General features: G+C 44.0%; 2 pseudogenes; one reads left to right on the top strand and one right to left on the bottom strand.

Annotated features, from left to right (window-relative positions):
* Window positions 1-15,888: 15,888 nt before the first annotated feature.
* LOC148442700 (5S ribosomal RNA) lies at window positions 15,889-16,006 on the bottom strand (annotated as a pseudogene).
* Window positions 16,007-18,580: 2,574 nt separating this feature from the next.
* LOC148442699 (5S ribosomal RNA) lies at window positions 18,581-18,698 on the top strand (annotated as a pseudogene).
* Window positions 18,699-21,960: the final 3,262 nt, after the last annotated feature.

Below are 21,960 nucleotides of genomic sequence, written 5' to 3'. Positions count from 1 at the left end.
TGTCGCTGGATATTCAGGTTGCATACTTGCATATTCCGATTGCTTCATCTTGCCTGCATTTTTTCAGGTTTGCTGTACTGCAACAACATTTCCAGTTTTGGGCTCTGCCGTTTGGCACTTCGGGTGTTTACCAAAGTTATGGCGGAAATAGCAGCCCATCTGCGGATGCAGTGTTTCTGCCTGTTACCTTACCTGGATGACCTTTTACTGTTGGCAGGGTCTCTAGAGGTACTTCACCACCATCTACAGCTTACGATTTCTGTGCTTCAGACTCATGGGTGGTTGATCATTTGGAAGAAGTCCTTGACTCCATCTGGGAGGTCTGTTGGATTCACAACAGGAAAGGATCTTTCTGACCGCAGAAAAGATCTACTCTTTGCAGACATGAGTATGCAGATGCCTTCACAGTCGCTGGGTGTCAATCCACTCGGCAATGCAGTTACTGGGATCCATGGTATCGACATTTGACATGGTGGAATATGCCCAGTTCCCGGCCTCTGCTGAAATTGATCCTTTCCAGGTGGGACGGATTACAGCATTGGATAAAAGCACAAACAATGGTGCTCTCTCCTGAGCTGCATCTATCTCTTGTTTGCTGGCGTCAGATATGTCACCGCACCAAGGGGTACCCCTTTTGGATTCTGGATTGGGTCCTCCTAACGACAGATGCCAATCTCTGTGGGTTGGAGTGCAGTGACAGGTCAACACTCATTTCAGGGGCAGTGAACAGCAGAGAAGTCTGCCCTGCCAATCAACATATTGGAACTTCGGGCGGTCTTCAGGGCCCTGCAGCATGCCAGACTCATTCTTCACGGAAACCCTGTGCAGCTTCTGTCAGACAATGCCACAACTGTGGCTTACATCAATAATCAAGGAGGAACTCGAAGTCAGGTGGCAATGGCAGAGGTATCACACATTCTGATATGGATGGAAGGTCATCTCCCAGCCATATCGGCAGTGTTCATTCCAGGAGTTCTCAATTGGGAAGCGGACTTCCTCAGCTGTCACTACGTGCATCCAGGGGAATTATCTCTTCACCAAAAGGTGTTCCAGCTCCTACTGGACAGGTGGGTCCTTCCAGACGTGGACCTCATGGCCTCCCGACAATCATAAACTGCCAATGTACAGGTCCAGATCAAGAGGTGCCAGGGTGATCTTGGTAGACTCTCTGTCGGTACAATGGACCTTCTAGTTTGCATACCTGTTCCCTCCAGTCTCCCGTCTTCCTCTAGTAATTTGACAATTCAAACTAGAAGGAGGCACTGTCCTGCTGGTGGCTCCAGCATGGCCGAGATGTCACTGGTACTCAGATCTTCAGAGTCTCTCCATCGACACTCAGTTGCTGTTGCCTCTACAGTACATCTGGACCTGTTGTCTCATGGTCCTTGCCTTTTACTCAGACCTGGGTTGCCTTTGACGGCATGACTTTTGAGACATCCCTCCTGAGGTCCAAAGGTTTTTCCGTCTCTGTGGTTAACACCATGCTCAGAGCACGTAAACCAGCCTCTGCCAGAATTTACCACAGGGTGCGGCATACCTACTTTCAATGGTTTTGTCCCAGGGGTTATGACCACCAGGTGTTTCGGATATCCAGAGTTTTGGATTTCCTGCAGGTGGATTTTGATCTTGGTCTCCGCCTTACCTCACTGAAGGTACATGTCTCTGCTCTCTGTGTGGTTCCAGCATAGGATTGCTCCTCTTCCTAATGTCCGCACTTTCCTCCAGGGCGTCCGCCGGATTCAGCCTCCCTTCGTCCCTCCTGTGGCTCCTTGGGATTTGACTGTTGTCTTTAGGGCCCTACATTTTAACCCCTGGACTCAGTGGATCTCAAATGGCTTACAGCAAAGACTATCTTTCTTCTGGCTATAACTTCCACCAGAAGAGAGTCAGACTTGGGGGTACTTTTCTATCGCTCCCCATTTTTTTATATTTCTCCAGGACATGGTGGTGCTTCGGACTTGCCCTGGGTTCCTACCTAAGGTGGTTTCTAGTTTCCACATTAATGAGGAAATTATCGTACCACCCTTTAATTCTCCAGACCTCTCAGCAGGTGAGGCCTCATTGGATGTGGTACGGGCCCTCTGGATTTATGTGGACCATACCAGTTCCCTTCAGAAGTCAGACTCCTTGTTTGTCCTATACGGATTTCACAAGAAGGATTGGCCAGCCAATAAGCAAACATTGACTAGATGGTTTTGTATTATGATCTCTGAAGCTTACACTCAGGAGGGCCTTCCTATTCTGCCTTCTGTGACTGCTCATTCTACTCGGTCTGTGTGTCCCTAGTGGGAAGCTAGCTGTGGTGCCTCAGCTGTAGAGCTTTGTAAGGTGGCCACATGGTCTTCTGCCAAGACCTTTCTGAGGTATTATGCATTCAATACCTTTGCCTCTCAGGATGCTTCTTTTGGGCGCCAGATTTTCATTTCAGCTCAGGAGTGTCCCCACCCTTAAAAGGACTGCTTTGGGACATCCCCAAGGTCTCTCTGTGGAGCCTATAGACTCTGAAGATGAAAATGAGAGATATGGTAAGAACTTACCTTTCTTATCTCTCTTTCTTCAAAGTCCATAGGGTCCACAGGGCACCCACCCTGACGCTCCTTGCTTCAGATGTGTTTCACTCTGGTCACCGGGTTTTCTGTCTCCTTCTCTGTGAGAATGTGATTCTTGAGTGTTCCAGATGTTCTTCTCTCTCTTTTATCCTCCTCTGGCCTTTGGCTTGCTACGAACTGAGGTGTCTCAGGCCCGGGGGCGGTGTGTAGGGGGAGACCCAGTGCATCCTGGGAGAAAAAATTAACTGCATGGTGCCTGGATGACTTTGCAATCACCAATACCCCAAGGTCTTCCTGTGGACCCTATGTACTTTGAAGAAAGAGAGATAACAAAGGTAAGTTCTTACCATAGCTCTCATTTTTGTTTGGTGCCTGGCTGGAGTTGGGTCACTGTAGACACAGTAAACAGCCCCAGCAGAATTTTTTTATTTTTAGTCAACAATACTCAGAGCGGGCAGCGTCAGACTGTCCATAGGATGTCCATGCTGCCGCTCCGTCACCCCTCGGGCACCGCAATGCCAGTACAGATCTGGGGATCTCGGCGGGACACTGGGGTCTGTGCTAGCCAGACCTCGCATGCCCCCAGGACTGCTGCCAGAGGTACGGGGACAGGTAAGGTGGATCACCGCTTGCGGTGATGAGTATGTTTGCAGTCCATTTCTCCAGTCTCAGGGGACAGGCAGGAGATGCTGGCAGTGGTGGCAGGCACTCCATATCCTGCGCTTCCACTAGACCAGCAGAAAGCGCAGGGTATCTCATGGGTGGCCAAAGCTATGGAATTTTGGGCAGGCTCCCTGGAGGACTCTTTTCCTACAGATGTTTACACAGATCAGGTGACTCTGGTGGGTAACCTCTGTGATGCAGCTGCATGTCAATGAAGCGGCTTTGGATGTCAGCCTCTTGAATTCCAGCATTTCGACTGCTGCAGTGTCAGCTTGCCTTTCATTATGGCTGCGCTACTGGCGAGCGGACGCTGATTCCAAGAAGGGCTTAGAATGTCTACCTTATAATGGTAAAATCTTGTTTGGAACTGATTTGGACAAGATTGTTGGCACATTGGCAGTGGCTAAGTCGGCGTGTCTGCTTTCTGCACTTATGCCCTTGGGGCTCGGGCCTCATCCTTTCCACCTCAAGGTAAGCCTAAAGGTGTCCTTTCCTAGGAAGTCAGTCCCAAAACAGACTCCCAAACCCAAGAAGCAGGCCTGGAGTGCTAGACATCTGGCTTTCAAGTCTGAGGATAAGCCCTCAGCCTGACGGTACGGGCCTACCCTTTGGGGATTCCAGGGTGGGAGGCCAACTTCTTCAATTCACCCAGTACTGGTGTCACACTACCACAGACACTTGGGTAAGAGAAGTGGTCTCTCACGGGTACGCCCTATCATTTCACAGAAGACCTCCTCATCAGTTTTTCTGCACAGGTCCTTCGTCGGATAAGAGCAAGGTCTTTCAGATCCAGAAAGCCATACAGTCCATGCTCCAGGCAATAGTCATAGTACCGGTCCCGTTACCTCAAAGAGGGTCAGGTTATTACTGCACTCTTTTTCAGGTTCAGAAACCTAACGGCTCTCATCAGCCAATCCTCAATCTCTAGTCCCTGAACAAGCTCCTCAGGGTACCTCGGTTCAGGATGGAAACCCTACACTCCATCATACTGGCTGTGGAACCTGGGGATTTTATGGTATCACTGGATATTCAGGATGTATACCTTCATGTACCAATTACAACCCGTCACCAGCATTATCTCTGGTTTTGCTATACAACAGCAGCATTACCAGTTTTGGGCTCTGCCTTTTGCAGGCCGTCTACTGCACCTCGGGTGTTTATATTCCATGGCGGATGTCAAAGCCGGATAACTGACTAAGACAGAATCTGTTAGGATCAGAATCTGCACAACGCCATCTTGCGAATGGCAAACAAGACGCCATTTTGCGACTGATCGCAAAACGCCATTTTAGCTACAACTAAAAGTCCTTACATTAAATATTCAGTGATGACAAGACAGGTTTTGTAGATTTGTCTGTGTCAAATAATGAAAGAATACACAAAGATATGGTGAGCGATATACTCAGAAGGAGTGGAACTGGAAACAATTGTTAGACATCTAAGCTATCGTTATTCATTGTAGGCCTGGTATCTAATGTTGATGTGGTTAAGAAGAAATGAATTGTATTCTAAATAAACCATTGTCTTTAAGCCTGATGCTTGAACAAACTAGCTTTTACATTTGTGATTTCATCAAGCACCTTTTGACCGCCTGTGTAAACCCATTGTTTGTAATTTTTTAGTCCAGACAAGTAATATCAAAAATATGCCAAGTAATACATATATATATATATATATATATATATATATATATATATTAAATTCATGATAAATACATGCATGCACATAGACAATCGCATGTGCATGCATGTATGCGTGCACAAATATACACAGTTGCTATTGCAGATATAAACACACTCACAGCGCACCTTTTACGCTGTGCTCAGATGCACAACACATACTTACATATAATCATAAATACACACGCACTCATAAAAGGTTCCTGCACATTATGGTTTATATTAAAGTTATTAATTATGATGTAAAATGTATATATTTGATATTAATGATATAGAACATCATAGACATTTCATTTTTGGTACTGTACTGATACCCTGTCTATTTCCAGATACCCGGTTATATCGGCAAGGGAATCGCATCATGCATTCGGGAGTTATGGACCATAGTGAATTATTGGTTGAAATATAAAACTCTGTATGCTGAGCCTGTGATTAATGTAAATCAATTAAAGAAAGACAATGCAATCTGGTGAAGTGGGACATACCCCTAGTGAACTGTCCTATGAACAACAGTGTACTACAAAGACCAAGAGCAAGAACCAATGGAATTATGTTTGTCTGTCTACATTGCTGTTATCATGATCAGTTCGGGTATATAGCCTGTGTCCTGGTCCCAGTTAGGAGCCATTCTTCTTGGATGACCACAGGTTTGATTGATGACTGTAACTGGGACAGGTGCGCTGGCGTATCTATCAACTGTACCATAATGAATGTAACCTTTGCACTCATTGTTTAGATCATAGTGCTAAGAACCTTTTTCTTTTATGAATAATAACTTTTGTGCTTCGGAACCACAATCGAGATCTGAAAGTGTTTATTTTTATGTGTGACTATTCATAATGCTAAATAGCATCATCTAAGGTATAGAGGTTCAAGCCCATAGTTGGGGGCTCAGTGTGAAATTACGCTACCACTTACACGGTAACACATGGTTAGCGATCTCTCACCAAAAGGGTGGAAAGGCACCATAAGCAGGAAAGAACACATATGCCTTCAAAAACCTGCTACCACTTGGTTGCTGAGAGAATGCTACCATCACCGTGTGAGATCAAGGAGCGCTGATTATAATAAGGGACAAAGTAGAAAAAGTGTGTTTTCCTTCATTGTTAAAGTACTGTGTTAGGGGGTAAGTCGCACAATAGTGTCTGCATGTTTTCTGTATTGCTGCCATATGTTTAAAAAGTCATTGTGTTTTATAGTTTGATTACTTGTTCAAGACTCTGAATTGTGCTCCTATATTTTGGGAAAAGGTTTTATTTTTCTGCACAGAAATAGGGTATGTGATTGAAGTGTGTATGTGTGTGGGGGCTACTGTCTGGTAAAGCCTGAAAAGCAGAGGCTACTATCTAGTTAAGCCTGGTGGAGGTTACTGTCTGGTCAAACCTCAAGTGAAACTCAGTAGGTGCCTGAAGAGGCCAAGCAAACTACTGGGCCAGTGTACAAAGCAGTTACATTGTGGTTATCAAGAGACAAGGAGTTCTTTTCGGTCCGAACACCCATTAATCGCAAAGTCCATTGATCAGCTAGGTTCCTTGGGCAGAGCGATCAAACCACATAGTTTTATGTAAACTGTGATTGTGAGGTGGGTCATCATTTGAGTGAAACTGCTGGCAAGGTTAGGAGTTATTGGAACTTCTAAATGCTACCTGCAAGAGTAAACTCAAAGTAGGAAGTGGTGTGGTAAAGCTTGAGTTGATTTACCACGAGGAAAAAGACATAACTCACAAAGCAAGTGAAAAAGTTTATCACAGCCTGTGTATTCGATGGAGATGTTCCCATAACTGATGAAGGCAATCAAAATAACATAACTCATATTGTAGACCAATTAGCCATATTTTCCCCTGTAGTAGTTAATTGGAGTACATTTTTTACCATTAAACAGAAGGACAGTGAGTCTGCAGCAGAATATTTTAACTGAGCTCTGCAAACTATTACTCAATATACAGGTATTTAAGATATTAAAGAGAACACCCATTACAGGGAAATGACAGTAACAGTGCTTATGGACAGTCTTAAAGACGTCCTTAAGAGCAGGGTTCAGACCTCACTACCAGGGTGGAGGGGAATTAATGTGGATGCACTCAGGGAAGCTACAATTGAACATGACAAAAACATCCTTAAGAAGAGAGAAATGCAGAGGGAGAAGCTATTGGCTGTTAGCATTCAAGCTCTTGAAGCAATGCACCCACAGCCATCAGACACCTATTCACCTGTGCATCTACAACTTCTCAATACATATCAACCTGCACAGTCACAAATAACACAGCCATACCACACATACCAGCACCAGAACACTATCACACACAGCCACAACCCCCATATCCACATCCTCAACATCTTAAGGATCTGCAGATGGGGTATAAGGGTTGTTATACCCTCCTTGAGATGCATTATCTAAATGGTTCAAATGACCAACCTGTGTCATACCATAATAACATTAAATGGTATATTCTCATGTATGGCTAAACAGATTCAACATAGCTTATGATAGCATTTGATTTTATATCAAAGGGTGAACTGTCGAAGCCGGAAAATTGGCTAAGACATAATCTGTTAGAATCAGAATCTGCATGAAACCATCCTGTGAATGGCAAACAAGATGCCATCTTGCGACTGATCACAAAACACCATTTTAGCTATAACTAAAAGTCCTTACATTAAATATTCAGTTATGACAAGACAGGTTTTGTAGATTTGTCTGTGTCAAATAATGAAAGAATACACAAAGATATGGTGAGCGTTTGCTCTCCATACAGAACAGTATGCCTTTGAAAATTGAAGTATAAAACAGAGAGATACTTGGGTCCATTCCACGCACTACAGAAAAGTCAGCAATCTGAAGGAGGTGCAAGGCAGAGGCAAGACAGATAAAGCAGACCTGTCAATCGAGAGCCTGTTCGGGGAAAGCTAACAGCTGCAGTGACAGCACCTGAGTTTAGGAAAAGTGCAGGGTTTCCATTTCCAGAAATGGAGTTGCTAACTGTGTCTTTCTGTCCTCTATTCCCCAAAGTTCTACTTATGCTGATGTGTCTCGGGATGTCTCATTTCTATGTTGGAGGGCAGATAATGGAGAGGAGTCTGGAGAAAGAGTAATACAGTCACAAGGGCAGTACCTGACCAATCTCAGTACAGTAATTGCTAAGAGATCTGTAATACCTGAAATTTGGAGACAGTGCGAAGGTCTATCGTCTGAAGAATTTTGTATATATGAATTTTGTGGATCCCTAGTTGATGAAAAATGCATCCAGCGGTGTCAGCCTAAGTATAACCTGTATTGGGGAGGGTATCCTTTAGAGGATTATCATGACATGGTGGGCAAAGTTTTAAATCAAACCGACTGTTGGGTGTGCTCTCATGTGCCTAAAGGACAGCATAATGTAGGGTTAGTGCCATGTCCACTAAATATTTCTGAGGCTTTATAATTGCAAAAAGGGAAAACGGTGGATGGAAAATTCCTTATGTCGAAACCACCTCATTTTAAACTCCACCAGTATCAGGTTGATAGATCCCTGTTATGTTTGAACATCACCAACTCCAATAAACCAGGAAGTTGGGAGGTAACGGGGAATAATCAGATGATGACCTTCTCACTAAGAGCTGATAATGAGCCTGTGAACTTAGAACTATTATGCACTATTAGGTTAAATGGGAAACACTTTAGGTATCGATATACACTCAGTGATACTAAAGAAATGATTGGTAGGGTACCAGAAGGGTACTGTGCCAGGGTCATACAACCAGAAACATGTATTGACCAGATGGGAAAACCTGAAGTAGGATTATTTGTGAGACAAATGTGTTTAATGACTATGATGTTCTCAATCCCTTATGTTCCCCCCCGGTGATGTATATTTTATATGTGGAAGAAAAGCGTAAAAGTGTCTCTCTCCAAAATCAGAAGGTTTATGCTATTTGGGAAGAATACTTCCAGAAATTATGACCCTTACACATGGTGAAATGCTTGGTATCCATAAAAACACCCCATCTCTATATCTTCATACACATTGTGAACACTGTGACAAAAGAAACATGATATCTGGTGACATACATACAGCTACACAATTGATTAGTGAGACAACTGGTTTCCAAGTTTTGCTAGCACTAGAACCCACAAGGATCGCTCAGGGTACTTTAAATTTTAGATATATCCAAGATCTTGCCAAATTAATAGATAATATCACCTAGATGTATGATGACTAATTTAGGTATACAGGAAAAGAGTTACAAGCCTATAAGAAAGAACTTGTGCAACATAGACTAGTGTTAAATTACTTAACAGCTGTCACAGGAGGGTACTGTGTGACATTGGCCACCCAGTTTGGTGTAAAGTGTTGCATGTACATTACAAATAACACCAGTGATCCCAAGGAGGTGATAGACCGAAAGATGGATGAAATTTTGCAGTTAAAGTGGGAATTCCAAAAGAACCATAATGCTTCATTGACTGCAGTTGAGGAACAGGTAGATGAGTGGTTCACATGGTTGAACCCTGTGAAATGGTTCTCTGGTCTAGGAGAGTGGGTCCAGAAATTGGTTGCTACAGTGGATAAACTTCTGATCCTCATAATCAGTGTCATCTTAGTAATTGGCTTATGTGAAAGATTTCTGGACTGCACACCCTGTAAAATATATATATATATATATATATATATATATATATATAGAAATAACGCCGGCACTCCACTAAATAAATCAAAAACTGGCCTGGGTGCCCTCAAATTGGTTAAATAACCATGCACATAAACAAAACAAAAAGCGGCACTCTCAGGACTTAAGAAAAAAAGACTCACGACTCCACCAGGTCTCCGTTCAACGTTTCAGTCGATTGTACTTTTATCAAGAACAACAACAGCTTGAAAACAAACATACCTTTATACCCCCAAGCATCCCATGAAGTGAGCACGAATCCTGCCTTGCCGCCCGCCGAGTGCATGACGTCACTCGGGAGGGGCCGGAGCTTGCATAATTACGCGGCCGCTCAGAGTTGAGGATGCCACAAAGGGTTGCCATGGCAATCCAGCTCTGCATAGCGGTCGCTGGCAACAGAACCAAACACATAATAAACAATATATTTCACATGATACCACCATAGGCTCCAAGAGAACCCAGTGGTGGTGATGATACAGTGCACTGCAAATAAATGAGTATAGACATGAGTGGACATAAATGCATGGACAGGTAAGTCACATAAAAAAAATGCAATACAGAAAAGTGTGAACGAAACAAAGGTGAGCAGTCAATTTGTTGCTACATTTCGCAAAATCTTTGATGAACCCGGAAGAACCACTTCCGCATCAGCTGATATTCTACGCCTCCGTCAGGGCAGCAGGACCGTCAGCCAATACGTAGTCCAGTTCCAGACTCAGGCTTCAGAACTCAATTGGAACGAGGATGCCCTCATCGCTGCCTTCTGGAGTGGCCTTTCTGAAAGGCTCAAAGATGACCTAGCTTCCCGTGACCTTCCAACCAGTTTGGATGGGTTAATCTCTCTCTGCAACAAGGTGGATCTCTGTCACAGGGAGCATGCCTTGGAAAGAGGCAGATTTGATCGTGGAAGGCCACGTCCAGTTTGCCGCTTACCCTCTCCTCCTCTGGGCGAAGAACCCATGCAGGTCAACCGCTCTCATTTATCGGCTGAGGAGCGGCAGAAAAGGCAGAGGCAGAACCTCTGTATGTACTGCGGATCTCCTCAACATTTAGTTAAAACTTGTCCCATTCGTCCGGGAAACGCCTCCTCCTAACTTATGAATCACAAAGGAAGTCTGATTCCACCATCCAGGCTCATTTAAAGTGTCCTCGAGGTTCCAAAGCTGTATTAGCTCTCCTGGATTCCGGAGCGGCAGAGAACTTTGTCACTACTGAATTTGTCCAGAAGCATCAAATCCCCATGGAAGCGTTGCCTTGAGTCATCACTTTAACCACCATCGATGGTAGTCGCATTTCTAGTGGAACCATCACCCATCATACAACACCACTTAAATTTACCATTGGGGTGCTCCATTCAGAACAACTATCCTTTCCTAGTGATTCCCAAAGCCTCTCATTCTTTAGTCCTCGGATTACCCTGGCTACAGAGACATTCACCTCAAATCGATTGGGCCACCATGCAAATTATCTCCTGGGGTTCCAATTGCTTCAAAGGTTGCCTTCAGTGGGTAATACCTATCAGATCTTCAGTTGTACAGGATTCTACAGACCTGCCCAAAGCCTACGATGGGTTTCAGGACGTCTTTAGCAAACAGAGCGCAGACCTGTTACCTCCCCATCGTGATTGGGACTGTCCCATACATCTGATTCCTGGGAAGAATCCTCCTAGAGGCCGAACCTATCCTCTATCTCTCCCTGAGACTCAGGCCATGTCGGAGTACATTACGGAAAACTTAAATAAAGGCTTCATTCGACCTTCCACGTCTCCAGCAGGGGCTGGATTTTTCATCGTAAAAAAGAAAGATGGTGGCTTGCGCCCATGTATTGACTACCGGGGTCTTAATGAAATAACTATTAAGAATCGCTACCCTCTTCCTCTCATTACAGAGTTATTTGATAGAGTCAAGGGAGCCACAGTTTTTTCCAAACTCGACCTAAGAGGAGCCTATAATTTAATTCGTATCTGTCCAGGCGATGAATGGGAAACGGCCTTCAACACCAGGGATGGGCACTACGAGTATCTCGTTATGCCCTTCGGCCTCTGTAATGCTCCGGCCGTCTTCCAGTTTTTTGTCAATGAAATCTTCCGGGACCTCTTGTACAAGTGTGTGGTCGTTTACTTAGACGACATTTTTATTTTTTCTCAAGACCTCCAAACTCATCGAGACCAGGTCAAACAAGTCCTTCTGAGGTTGCAGTCCAATCAACTGTTTTGCAAATTAGAGAAGTGTCTGTTTGAGGTCTCAAGTGTACCATTCCTGGGATACATTATCTCCGGAACAGGCCTTCAAATGGATTCATCAAAACTGCAAGCCATTCTTGATTGGTCTCTTCCTTCTTCCTTAAAATCCATACAAAGATTCCTAGGATTTGCCAACTACTATCGCAAGTTTGTAAAAGGTTTCTCGACTCTGGTAGCTCCGATTACAGCCCTCACCCGCAAGGGAGCAGATCCAACTATATGGCCCGTCGAAGCTACCTCTGCATTTCAACTTCTTAAGCAAGCCTTCATCTCCGCTCCCATCTTAAAGCAACCAGACTCCACCCGGCCCTTTATCCTGGAGGTGGACGCATCCTCTGAAGGTGTCGGTGCAGTGCTCTCCCAGCAATTTAAAGATGAAAAACTTCATCCCTGTGGTTTCTTTTCCCGGAAGTTTTTGCCTGCAGAGAAGAACTACACCATTGGAGATCAAGAGTTACTCGCCATGAAACTAGCCCTCGAAGAATGGCGATATCTTCTAGAAGGAGCTCATTACCCCATTACCATTTTTACTGACCATAAGAACCTCCTTTATCTTAAATCTGCAAATTGCTTGAACCCTCGTCAAGCCCGGTGGGCAATGTTTTTCTCCAGATTTAACTTCAAAGTCTCCTATCGCCCCGGTTCACAAAACCTCAATGCCGACGCACTCTCCCGTTCCATGACGAGCAACCCTGATCTACCCATGGAACAGCCCCAACCAATCTTGAATTCAGCTTTCTTCGCCTCTACCCAATTATCTTCTATACCCCCGGTTGGGAAGACTTTCGTTGCTCCGGAACTCCGCAAGAGGTTACTGCATTGGGCTCATGCTTCCCAGTTCTCTGGTCACCTGGGTATGGATAAAACCCTAGAATTTATCCAGCGGTCCTATTGGTGGTCTTCGATGAAAAAGGACGTCAGGTCTTATGTGTCTTCATGCATCAAATGTGCCCAACACAAGATACCTCGGCGGGTTCCACACGGTCAACTCCTACCTCTTGCAATTCCATCTAAGCCATGGAATCACCTATCTATGGATTTCATCTCTGATCTTCCTCCATCTTGGGGCCACAACACAATTTGGGTTATCGTGGATCGTTTTTCTAAAATGGCTCATTTCGTACCACTTACTGGGCTTCCGTCTGCACCTCTACTCACCCAGAGCTTTGTAAAAGAGATCTTCAAGCTCCACGGCCTTCCTCAAGAGATCATCTCCGACAGGGGAGTACAGTTCGTAGCGAAGTTCTGGAGGTCACTCTGCTCAGCCCTTAAGGTAAAACTCAAATTTTCTACCGCTTATCATCCCCAGACCAACGGTCAGACCGAAAGGGTCAATCAAGACCTGGAACAGCTCCTGCGCACTTTTGTCTCCTCCTCCCAAGATGACTGGATTGAACTTCTTCCTTGGGCCGAATTTGCCCACAATAATCATTATCACACGTCCACCAGCTCAACTCCTTTTTTTACAGTTTTTGGTCAACATCCTCGAGTGCCAGATTTCCCTCTTCTTCCCACATTAGATGTGCCTGCGGCCAAAATGTCCCTTCAATGGTTCTCCAACATCTGGGAAAAGGTTCGTTCCTCTCTGACTAAAACGTCAGCCCGGTTCAAGAGATTTGCTGACCGCCAAAGACGAGCGGTTCCAAATTTCCGACCTGGGGATATGGTTTGGCTCTCTACCCGAAACCTAAGACTCTGAGTACCCTCGATGAAATTTGCTCCGCGATTCATTGGTCCATTCCCAATCATCAAAGTCTTGAATCCTGTGGCTTACAAGTTAAAGCTTCCTCCATTTCTTCGCATTCCAAGTACTTTCCATATTTCTCTTTTAAAACCACTAGTCTTAAACCGATTTCAGAAGGTCCTGCCTAAAGCTTCTAGTGTTCAAACACAGCAGGGAGAGGAGTTTGAAGTTGACAGAATCTTAGATTCCCGTTGTCGATACAACCGTCTTCAATACCTCATCGACTGGAAGAATTATGGTCCAGAGGAACGAATCAGGATAAATGCCTCCGATGTCCATGCACCCCATCTGGTCAAAGCGTTCCATGTGAAATTTCCTCATAAACCAAGGAAGAAGGGGGTACTGTCACACGCTGGCCTGGAGACCCCGGAATCAGACCCCGTCGCTTACCTGTGTGGGCGCTGACCCGCGCTGTCTTCCGGCTCCCGCGCTGTACGCTCCTTCCTCTTCTCCCAAGGCAGTCTCTGCTGTTGTCCTCTGGAGGGTCCCGCTGCTGTGCTGCTCCCACGCCAGCTCCTGCTGACCGCTGGTCCCCGCTGACTACCTCCAGGAAGCGCTGTCCTCCGGTCCATGGGCGCGGCCATCTAGGATTGCCCATGTGACCCCACTACCACCAATGAGGAGCCTTCTCCTTCTCTCTCAGCCTGTCAGCTCCCAGTGTCCACTATAAAAGGATCCCCAATGCTCACACAAGATGCCAGTGCAACTAGTTTCTTAGTTTAGCTAAGCAAGCCTTCCCACTGCGCTCCAGCTGCTCCACGTAGCCGCTCAGCTACCTACGTCTACCCACGGCTAACCAGCCACTCCACATAGCCGCTCAGCTACCAACGTCTACCCACGGCTAACCAGCCACTCCACGAAGCCACTCAGCTACCTACGTCTACCCACGGCTATCCAGCTGCTCCATGTAGTCACTCAGCTACCAACGTCTACCCACGGCTAACCAGCCGCTCCACATAGCCACTCAGCTACCAACGTCTACCCATGGCTAACCAGCCGCTCCACGTAGCCGCTCAGCTACCTTCGTCTACCCATGGCTAACCAGCCGCTCCACGTAACCGCTCAGCTACCAACGTCTGCCCACGGCGCTCCAGCCGCTCCACGTAGCCACTCAGCTACCAAAGTCTACCCACGGCTAACCAGCCGCTCCACGTAGCCGCTCAGCTACCTACGTCTACCCACGGCTATCCAGCCACTCCACGTAGCCACTCAGCTACCAACGTCTACCCACGGCTAACCAGCTGCTCCACATAGCCGCTCAGCTACCTACGTCTACCCACGGCTATCCAGCCACTCCACGTAGCCACTCAGCTACCAACGTCTACCCTCAGCTAACCAGCTGCTCCACGTAGCCGCTCAGCTACCAACATCTACCTATGGCTAACCAGCCGCTCCACGTAGCCACTCAGCTACCAACGTCTACCCACGGCTAACCAGCTGCTCCACGTAGCCGCTCAGCTACCAATGTCTACCCATGGCTAACCAGCCGCTCCACGTAGCCGCTCAGCTACCAATGTCTACCCACGGCTATCCAGCCACTCCACGTAACCACTCAGCTACCAACGTCTACCCATGGCTATCCAGCCGCTCCACGTAGCCACTCAGCTACCAACGTCTACCCACGGCTATCCAGCCACTCCACGTAGCCGCTCAGCTACCAACGTCTACCCACGGCTATCCAGCCGCTCCACGTAGCCGCTCAGCTACCAACATCTACCCACGGCTATCCAGCCGCTCCACATAGTCACTCAGCTACCAACGTCTACCCTCAGCTATCCAGCCGCTCCACATAGCTTCCTAGCTACCTCGTTACTGCCACATTCCTCAAACTCCTGTCAGTTCGCTGCACCCTCTCATGCGGAGAAACTTCATTATGGCAAGTTTCCTCCAGCGAGCGTCTGCGCCAAGTAATACAGATCCAAGGCCCAGTCCGGGAACACAGCTCCTAAATTCCACGCTTGTGACATATATATATATATATATACCTCACAGACAGAGGATGTGCACATATCAATGAAGCATATATAGAATAACAAAAATCATGAGTACATGAAAAAGAACCACTATATGATTGGCCATATGTAAAAATGGACAGAGCCAGCGAGTGGTGTGTAACAATGATATACTGAAACTATAATGTAAAAGTGTCAGAAAAAATAGTTCCAGAGTCTCAGAGATATATCAGGAGACTGACAATGAAATAAGGCAAACCACAGATTCTGTGAACATCGTTTACTGTACTATAGTGTGCACATGGTAAAAATGCATATAATCACGGTGGATAAGGAGAGGACAAAACATGAGGAAAATGTGGAGGACAAGGAAAACGGGAGTGTTGACTAAAGTGCAATTGAGGATAGCGTCTAGTTACAGCACCAGGTATTCCAAGGTGGTCTCCCATCCAAGTACTAACCCGGCCAACACTGCTTAGCTTCAAAGATCGGACGGTATAAGGTGTATCCAGTGTAGAATGGCTGTAATTAAGACATAGATGAACCAGAATACATGCACGGCCTATGGGCTCGCTGTGGCCAACACGTACAAAGAGAAAAAGGAAGGGAATGGGCAAAAGCAGGGAAAAATGGGAAGGATAAGAGGATAAGGGAAAACAATGGCAGAAAAACTGTTGCCGCCGTTGTCTAGAGACAATTCTGACAATAGGCTGGACAAACTCAATACACAAATAGAGGATTATAGAAGGAACCTCATTTCTTACAAAAAAGAAAAATTTGCAAAAGTTAATACAGATTATCAGGAGCAGAGGATTTATTCGTGGGCTACTGGCAGAACACTCAATCCCAGATTTCAGAGAAGACACTTTAGAACTCCTAGACAACCATTTGATACAGAAGGCTCTAGTGGGGCCAATTCCTCACAAAGTGATCTGGATTTTCAATCAGGTTCTAACCCATTGACACAATGTCTCCCTTTAGGTATGTCCACATGGGCCCGAAAAGGAAGCGGCCTCACACTAGGTGCAGCAAACAAGGGGAGAGGAAAAAGAGTGTACCAGAAAAAGACGTAATTGTTAATTTGTCCTCCAGACCACTTAGCATGTCCAAGTCTAAATTATTACAGAGGGGCCTGTCATTCATTCCCTCCTGTCCTTTCAATGGTTTCCATTGGAAAAAGGACCTATGGAGACTCAACAGGAGTCTCAAACTTAAAGAATTTTTTAGCAATTCTACCAATACATCATCTCCCACAGCATCTGCTCCTTTCAAAAAAACTTCCACCTTTGAACCTTGATCTAACAATGCTTCTATCAAGAGCTTTATTAGAATATTAGATCATGATGTCACCACACACTTCAAGGGCTTTAATTCTTTACATCATAATTTATCTAAAGAGGAATTCGCTGCACTAACCTCCCTCAGCAAGGATACCTCCATTGTTATTCGTTCAGCAGATAAAGGAGGTGCGATTGTCATCCAAGACAGGGACCATTACATCAATGAAATCTATCATCAACTAAATGACTTAGATACTTACTCACGTTTAACTTATGATCCGGTGTCCAAATTCAAGAAAGAACTGGACATTTGTTTATCTGAAGCGTTACAACATGGGTTCATTACTAGTGACACGTTGCAATTTCTAACTGTAGATAAACCTGTGGCCCCCCTACTTTACAGTTTACACAAGATCCACAAATCTCTTGTCTCACCTCCGGGTCGTCCCATCATTTCTGCTAGAGATTGACTATACAGTAAAACTTCCAAATATCTTGATCATTTCTTGCAACCTCTAATCTCACAGGAACCCACATTTTTGCTTGATTCACATTCTCTACTGAACAAATTACACTCATTACAAAATCTAGCCACAAACCTCATTATGTGTACAATAGATGTCAACTCATTATACACCAGTATACCACATAAGGAGGGCTGTGAATACATGCAGTCCTTTTTGAAACTACATACCGATTATCAGGGTCCCAACATTGATTTTTTTATTTGTCTTCTTAGACAAACTTTGAAAAACAATTATTTTTTGTTTGATGACAAATTTTTTCTCCAAAAAAAAGGCTGTGCTTTGGGGTCTCATGTAGCACCATCCTTTGCCAACGTGTATATGTTTGCCATCGAGAAGGAATTGTTTTTGAATAATCCAGACTTCAATAAATTTTTTATTTTTTTTGTCCGGTACATAGACGAGATTTTGGTCCTCTGGTCAGGTACCGAGGAAGATTTCGTCAAAACCGTGGTGAAAATCAATTCTAAGCATAAATATATCACATTTACTTTTGATCAAAGTCCCCAGCATGTACATTTTTTGGATATCAACATTTATTGGACGGGTACCAATTTTAACACCACGGTTTATCATAAACCCACTGATGGCAACTCTCTACTACATGCACAAAGCCATCATCCTGTGTCTCTCAAAAGAAGCCTACCTCCCGATGTTTTACATCCACACTCTGGGAAACGCATACCCATCAAAAACGTTTTGACTTGTACCACCAAGCATATCATCTACATGATTCGTTGCCCCTGTGGACTTGTCTATATAGGGAAAACTACTTGTACAGCTCGGATTCGAATGGCCCAACATCGGACTGCAATCAGACAGGCCCTTGATGGGAAAGAAGTAGATCAGCCTGTGGCACGGCACTTCAAAAACTCACGACACTCTTTATCTACCCTGGTATACAAGATAATCGACCACGTCCCGCCCACCAAACGAGGAGGTGACAGAGAAAAGACACTTCTCCAACTTGAGACCTTTTGGATTTAAAAAATGAATACAGTTTCTCCCTCTGGACTGAATGAACAATTATCTTTTGCATGTTACTATTAAAGAACATTCTCTTGACATTAGAGCACACTTACTCTCCAGTACTTACTGGGTATTCTTTACCCTCTGTGGTATATTAAAGTATTTCACATTATGTCCACTTTGGCAACAGTTTTTCTGCCATTGTTTTCCCTTATCCTCTTATCCTTCCCATTTTTCCCTGCTTTTGCCCATTCCCTTCCTTTTTCCCCTTGTACGTGTTGTCCACAGTGAGCCCATAGGCCGTGCATGTATTCTGGATCATCTATGTCTTAATTACAGCCATTCTATACTGGATACGCCTTATACCATCCGATCTTTGAAGCTAAGCAGTGTAGGCCGGGTTAGTACTTGGATGGGAGACCACCTTGGAATACCTGGTGCTGTAACTAGACGCTATCCTCAATTGCACTTTAGCCAACACTCCCGTTTTCCTTGTCCTCCACATTTTCCTCATGTTTTGTCCTCTCCTTATCCACCGTGATTATATGCATTTTTACCATGTGCATACTATAGTACAGTATACGATGTTCACAGAATCAGTGGTTCACCTTATTTCATTGTCAGTCTCCTGATATATCTCTGAGACTCTGGAACTATTTTTTCTGACACTTTTACATTATAGTTTCAGTATATCATTGTTACACACCACTCGCTGGCTCTGTCCATTTTCACATATGGCCAATCATATAGTGGTTCTTTTTCATGTACTCATTATTTTTGTTATTCTATATATGCTTCATTGATATTTGCACATCCTCTGTCTGTGACGTATATATATATATATATATATATATATATATATATATATTAGTGTTCTGTACCATGTACCATATCGTTTGCCCATTTTCGTCACACAGTTTGATTTATCAATCATGATCTATGACTGCTCACCTTTTGTTTGGTTCACACTTTTCTGTATTGCATTTGTTTTATGTGACTTACCTGTCCATGCATTTATGTCCACTCATGTCTATACTCATTTTTTTTGCATTGCACTGTATCATCACCACCACTGGGTTCTCTTGGAGCCTATGGTGGTATCGTGTGAAATATATTGTTTATTATGTGTTTGGTTCTGTTGCCAGCGACCGCTATGCAGAGCTGGATTGCCATGGCAACCCTTTGTGGCGTCCTCATCTCTGAGCGTCCGCATCATTATGCATGCACCGGCCCCTCCCGAGTGACGTCATGCACTCGGCGGGCGGCAAGGCAGGATTCGTGCTCACTTCATGGGATGCTTGGGGGTATAAAGGTATGCTTGTTTTCACGCTGTTGTTCTTGATAAAAGTCAAATCGACTGAAACGTTGAACGGAGACCTGGTGGAGTTGTGAGTCTTTTTTTCTTAAGTCCTGAGAGTGCCGCTTTTTGTTTTGTTTATGTGCATGGTTATTTAACCAATTTGAGGGCACCCAGGCCACTTTTGATTTATTTAGTGGAGTGCCAGCGTTATTTCTATATAAATCCCCACTGTGGTATGGTCGCATATCCCTGTGGATTGCAAGGCACCCCGTCTCTTTGATCACTCTTCCTTTTCAACCCATCAAGAAACATCTCTATTTTTCATTTTTATTTTAATTTTTACTTTGCTTGGGTTCTTTCCTTATTTTTCATCGCCTTTTTTTCATCTGTGTGAACTATGGACTAATTTTGGTACACTTTAAAAAAACATAATTTTTTCTTTTTCTATAACCATTTGGATTTGGATTGATTTTTACATATAGATTTTTTCCATTATACATATCTTTTTCCCACTTTCCACATATCAACATTCTTTTCTACATGATACTAGACAGTCTTTAATATTTATATACATTTACTCTCAATTTCTTTCACTTGTTATGGCTCAGATGGGAGTGGTTTTTTACATATACAATTACCTATAGGTGATACACTTAGTTTCAGTGAGTCAGAGGCTGAAAGTCGTTACTTTAAAGAGACCTTTCTTGACACTGCAGGGACATCCTCCACTGAGGAGCTCTTTATTCAGTTGCTCAGATTAAAGAAAAAGGAAATTGATTATCATTTACATGGAGTTACCCTATCTGATTATCACAGAGAACGAAAAATACCTAGGCGTTTCAGGATTAAGAAAGTCCCCACCATTGGCAGAAATAGTGTGGATTTCTGCAGGAGAAGGGTTGCCGTCCTTAATAAATGCTCTGTTGATCTCATGTTATTGGTTATAGAGGAATCTAGCAGAGAGCTCAGTAGTGTCCGTGCCAAATTAAAACTTTTGAAATTTCACACAATAATAGTCTCTCTAGAGACAATTCTGACAATTGGCTGGACAAACTCAATACACAAATAGAGGATTATAGAAGGAACCTCATTTCTTACAAAAAAGAAAAATTAGCAAAAGTTAATACAGATTATCAGGAGCAGAGGATTTATTCGTGGGCTACTGGCAGAACACTCAATCCCAGATTTCAGAGAAGACACTTTAGAACTCCCAGACAACCATTTGATACAGAAGGCTCTAGTGGGGCCAATTCCTCCCAATGTGATCAGGATTTTCAATCAGGTTCTAACCCATTGACACAACATCCCCCTTTAGGTATGTCCACATGGGCCCGAAAAGGAAGCGGCCTCACACTAGGTGCAGCAAACAAGGGGAGAGGAAAAAGAGTGTACCAGAAAAAGACGTAATTGTTAATTTGTCCTCCAGACCACTTAGCATGTCAGAGTCTAACTTATTACAGAGGGGCCTGTCATTCATTCCCTCCTGTCCTTTCAATGGTTTCCATTGGAAAAAGGACCTATGGAGACTCAACAGGAGTCTCAAACTTAAAGAATTTTTTAGCAATTCTACCAATACATCATCTCCAACAGCATCTGCTCCTTTCAAAAAAACTTCCACCTTTGAACCTTGTTCTAACAATGCTTCTATCAAGAGCTTTATTAGAATATTAGATCATGATGTCACCACACACTTCAAGGGCTTTAATTCTTTACATCATAATTTATCTAAAGAGGAATTCGCTGCACTAACCTCCCTCAGCAAGGATACCTCCATTGTTATTCGTTCAGCAGATAAAGGAGGTGCGATTGTCATCCAAGACAGGGACCATTACATCAATGAAATCTATCATCAACTAAATGACTTAGATACTTACTCACGTTTAACTTATGATCCGGTGTCCAAATTCAAGAAAGAACTGGACATTTATTTATCTGAAGCGTTACAACATGGGTTCATTACTAGTGACCCGTTGCAATTTCTAACTGTAGATAAACCTGTGGCCCCCCTACTTTACAGTTTACCCAAGATCCACAAATCTCTTGTCTCACCTCCGGGTCGTCCCATCATTTCTGCTAGAGATGGACTATACAGTAAAACTTCCAAATATCTTGATCATTTCTTGCAACCTCTAATCTCACAAGAACCCACATTTTTGCTTAATTCACTCTCTACTGAACAGATTACACTCCTTACAAAATCTACCCACAAACCTCATTATGTGTACAATAGATGTCAACTCATTATACACCAGTATACCACATAAGGAGGGCTGTGAATACAAGCAATCCTTTTTGAAACTACATACCGATTTTCAGGGTCCCAACATTGATTTTTTTTATTTGTCTTCTTAGACAAACTTTGAAAAACAATTATTTTTTGTTTGATGACAAATTTTTTCTCCAAAAAAATG

Source organism: Taudactylus pleione, unplaced genomic scaffold (assembly GCF_031769625.1).
Source record: "Taudactylus pleione unplaced genomic scaffold, aTauple2 ptg001411l, whole genome shotgun sequence".
Taxonomy (NCBI): Eukaryota; Metazoa; Chordata; class Amphibia; order Anura; family Myobatrachidae; genus Taudactylus; species Taudactylus pleione.
Note: the sequence above shows the minus strand (reverse complement) of the source record. Positions and strands in the feature narration are given on the sequence as shown.